Genomic DNA, 4812 nt, shown 5'->3' with positions numbered 1-4812 from the left:
TGGTACTTCCCAAGCAAGCCTGTTACATGCCTTCACCCAACTGCTTGCTCTTCCAAGTACATTTTCCCCCCTCAAGGCTAGGACTTTACCTCTTGAACCACAGCTCTACTGGCATTTTGCTAGTTAATTAGAAATCAGACTCATACACTTTTCCCTGGGCTTCAACCCTTAATCCTCAGATCTCAGTCTCCTGAATAGCTAGGGTTACAGGCAGGAGCCACTGGTACCTGGCCCAGTCCAGGTATCCATTGATCTCTCCTTGAGATCGTTCTGTGACTGCACTATCCTCCACTCCCTACTTATAGTAGGGAAAAGAAAGTCATTGATGTGTTTAGGATATGATTGCAAAACAGTCTATTTTTTTTTCTTTTCAACCTTAAAATCAGGATGAAATGACAGCTGTGAGGGGTCAATTGTGTGCTGAACTTCCACCTACTCTGATCTTTGCCTCTTGGTGATTTGATTTGAATTCTATAAATAAAATGATGCCTGGCACTGTTTCCCAGTCATCAGGAGATACATTTCTATAAGCAACATAATCTGGTCTCACACTTTCTCCCTTTAACCTACAGAACTCTCTCCATTTGACTTCTATCTTGGCTGATGTCTTTATGATAATGATTTCCAAAGGAAAAAAGGATGATATATTGCAGAAGGGATGACAATTATGTTATCTTGAGATATTAACTTCCTTTCATTTTGTATGTGTGCTTTTCTGATGACCACTTTGTGCCTTGGACACTGTGGGACACAAATGGATTCTACTTAGGAGGAGTCCCCAATAGGTGTGTGTTATTGGAGGACCAGGGGGGACAGACACAAAAGAAAATGATTAGCAAATGAAGGAGAGTGATAGAGGAGGTAGTCTGTTTAAGGCACACTGTTATGTATATATGGTGATGTCAGAATGAGTCCCCTGTATAACTAATCAATGCTAATGAAAATGTGAAGAAAGAGAAAGCAATTTAACCAACAATTGAGGTGAGCACAGATGTTGAAAGAACAGCCAATTGTTGCAGTCTGCCACAACCAGGAAAAGGGGGAATCCAATGATGGGAGACTAGCTGAAGAACTGAGGTTTTGGAGGACCAGGGGACCTAAAGCTTTTCTTGCTGTCGGATTCTGGAATCCCATTAACAAGAGTTTTTATTTAGTTTAGTACAGGGAGAGGGGACCAAAGATATGTGCAAAGGCTAGGGTTACAATCATTAACATGAGGCACAGACATTCCACAGACTCTCATCTTAACATACTTAGGGCTGTAATTTGACACTTTGTATTGCCTAGACTGCTCAATCTTCCCAGGGCCCCAGCCCCCAGCATTCTGGGAGCTTTACTGATAGACTGGAATTCCAATCTCCTGCCCCCTTCAGACCTCACAGCTTCAGCTTGGCACAGGGCTCTTTGGCTTGGCACAGGGCTCCTCATAATTCTTAAAATTCCTCCTTTCTTTTCTTCCTTTTTTTTTTTTTTTTTTTTGTTGTTGTTGATCGTGGGGCTTGAACTCTGGGCCTGGGCGCTGTCCCTGAGCTCTTCAGCTCAAGGAAGGCACTCTACCACTTGAGCCACAGTGCTGCTTCCAGTTTTCTGTGGTTAATTGGAGATAAGAGTCTCACAGACTTTCTTGCTTGGGCTGGCTTTGAACCGTGATCCTCAGATTTCAACCTCCTGGGTAGCTAGGATTACAGGCATGAGCCACCAGTGCCTGGCCCCCCTTTCTTATTATTTAAAAAGCATACTTTTCATTTCTGCTTGAGCTAGCAGATGCTAGAAGCTAGACATTGAAATAGGCAGGGAGTCAGCAAAATAATCACTAATATGAAAGCTAGTGGGTCTAGAAGGGGCCAAATCCAGGAAGACCATTCTGGAAGTCCCCAGTTATTATTGCTTTTTAACTTGCCCAGTTCTTTTTTGAGCTGCTCCAGTTGGTTCTGAATCTTTTGAGAATTGTCAATTATATTAAAACAACACAGTCCTTCAAATTGCTCACATCCTAAATGATTTTTTAATAGCAAATAACCTATGGCAGCTAAATTTTATAAAATTTCTGTTCTCAACTCCCTCATTTCCTGACTTATTTCTCCCGAAATTTTTGGACATGTTCTACAAGCCCAGAAACAGGCAGAATAAAGGCTTCATCTACAGTCATATCAGCAATATTTAATAGCACAAGGTTGTCATCACAATTTGGGGGGAGATCACGTCTCATACATCCCTCATTCTGATGGGTCAAATTACTAAGTAACAGAGACACCACTCTCCCAACATAGCAGAGTCCTGAATAATTTTTCTTTAGAGCATGATATGCCTTTCCTTCACAAAAGAAAGACCAGCCAATGCCAAATCTTTTTCCTTTAGACAAATTAAGTCTTCTTACAAAGGAACAATTACTAAGGTCATCTACGTAGTTGAAACACGAGCACTTATGATAGACTATAAATTCAAGGTCTAAAGTTCACTCATCCTCTGAGATCTCATCTTCCTGCTGACTAATTTCATCCTGAGTTATATTTCTGTACCCTTCTAAGCTGACAGCAAGTCCAGCTGTAAGAAATGAGAGGCAAGTGACCAATACAGGCTCAAGGCTTTATTGGGGGACAGATCTGCCAGGCTGCTTCAAGCAGGAATGGAGGCAGCAGAGTGGACAGGTGTGGATGGAATTTAAACAAAAGTTTAGGGGGCAGTCACATGGGTCACATTACATGGACCATGGAAATTCAGGGGGAGAGTGAGTTCTGAGAAGGAGGTATTACATGGCTATGGGAATTGAGGGGAAAGTCTCATTCTGAGGAGTGTAATGAGACGGTCGCAACTGGGGTGGGAATTTGTATCAGGAAAACAATGCAGCATTGGGGAAACAGAAACTTAATGGACTTTTGTAAATAAGTAGGGACAGGAGGCAGGGACTTAAACAGCAAGCTGACTCTGAGACCTTACTTAGACCAGCTAAATCTTGCAACAGAATATTTTGTACAGAAGGGTCTTCCTAGATGCAAAAGGAATTTTTATTCACGGTATTAAGGGCCAATTGACTTCATAAATTTGGAAAACTGGTATTCTGATTTGGGGGCCAAATATATGGTGACATTTTTTCTCGTAAGAACACTGTCTTAACCGGGCCTCTTAACCGGGCCCCAGTGGCTCATGCCTGTGATCCTAACTACTCTGGAGGCTGAGAACTGAGGGTCGTGGCTCAAAGCCAGCCCAGGCAGGAAAGTCCATGCGACTCTTATCTCCAATAAACCAGTCAGAAAACCGAGGAAGTGGCACAGTGGCTTAAGTGGTAGAAGGCTAGCCTTGAGTTGAAGAGCTGAGGGACAATGCCCAGGCCCAGAGTTCAAACCACACCACACACACACACACACACACACACACACACACACACACACACACACACACACACAGAATGCTTTCTTTTGGTAGCCTTTCTGTATTTTGGAAGAATTAAATTTTTCCTTCATCTCTGGAGGATAAGTGTAACTGTGTCAAACTGGATATTATCTCTCTTAAAATGATCAGATATGTTTATCCAGGGCCCCTCAAGTCTTTTCTGACTAAATACTTCAATTCTGTCTCTATACCAATGGACAGGTCCGGTTTCTTTTCTTTTTTTTCTTTTTTCCTTTTTTTTTTTTGTCGGTCATGGGTCTTGAACTCTGGGCCTGGGTGCTGTCCCTCAGCTCAAGGCTAGCACTCTACCACTTGAGCCACTTCCGATTTTCTGGTGGTTCATTGGAGATATGAGTCTCATGGACTTTCTTGCCCAGGCTGGCTTTGAACCTTGATCCTCAGATCTCAGCCTCCAGAGTAGCTAGGATTATAGGCATGAGCCACCAGCACCCGGCTAGGTCCTGTTTCTGAGTTGTTGCATATGAAAGGACAATTTAAAAGTACAATGGTATACCCAGCATAGGAACCCCAAACAGAGGCTTGCATGGTACAAGAAGCACCAGCACTTTGAATATACACCATCATCATTACAATCAAAGGCAATGCATTAATTTCATGTCCATCCATTGTCCACTAAGCATCTCTTAGCTTCTTGATAAAGCTCTTCATCTGCTCCCAGGTGCAAATGGTCACTGCTCTAGTTTGGACTGTTCTCCTGGTGTCTTCAGTTATCCTTATCCTCTTAAAGGATCCTTCCAGGGCTTCCTCAATGTTAATCTTTTAAAAAGGATTTTTATTAATGTTTTAGAGGTGATATACATCTATCGTGATATGTACATTTCTTTCCTTTTGCTTAGTATCAGCTGTTCCCTCTTTCTCTCTCATTCTCTCCCTCCCATCACCACTCTTGATGCTTAATTCACTTTCATCAGTGTCCAGTATAGCTGATGGACCCTTCTGCTGTATTTTTTCACCTGCTTTCCAGTGATTCTGTGCTCTCCCCTCCCCTTCCCTCAGAAGTACACATTTATACACCATATATGAGGTAAGGAACAAAGAGTTATCTAAAAATGATATAACAAATTAAGAAGTCCTTTGTCTCCTTATCTTTAGGGTTCTTTTCAGTATGTATATTATTTTATATACATATGAAGAGGTACTTGAGTATTACAATTTGGTGCTTTCTCCTAAGACTATCCTCTTTTGGTTTCACTGTGTATGGGTATCTTGAGTCCTGTTTACTTTGTCATATCTTGTTGAGTTTTAAGTCTAACACTGCATATTATGTGCCATTTGTCTCTCTGATCTTGGCTTACTTCACTCAACATGATTTGTTCTAGTTCCTTCCATTTTCCTGTGAATGCCATTATTTTATCCTTTCTAATGGCTGTGTAAAATTCCATTGTCTATACATACCACATT

Source organism: Dipodomys spectabilis, unplaced genomic scaffold (assembly GCF_019054845.1).
Source record: "Dipodomys spectabilis isolate Male_0828 unplaced genomic scaffold, ASM1905484v1 ptg000003l, whole genome shotgun sequence".
In the NCBI taxonomy this organism is placed as follows: domain Eukaryota; kingdom Metazoa; phylum Chordata; class Mammalia; order Rodentia; family Heteromyidae; genus Dipodomys; species Dipodomys spectabilis.
This window is presented reverse-complemented; position numbering follows the sequence as displayed.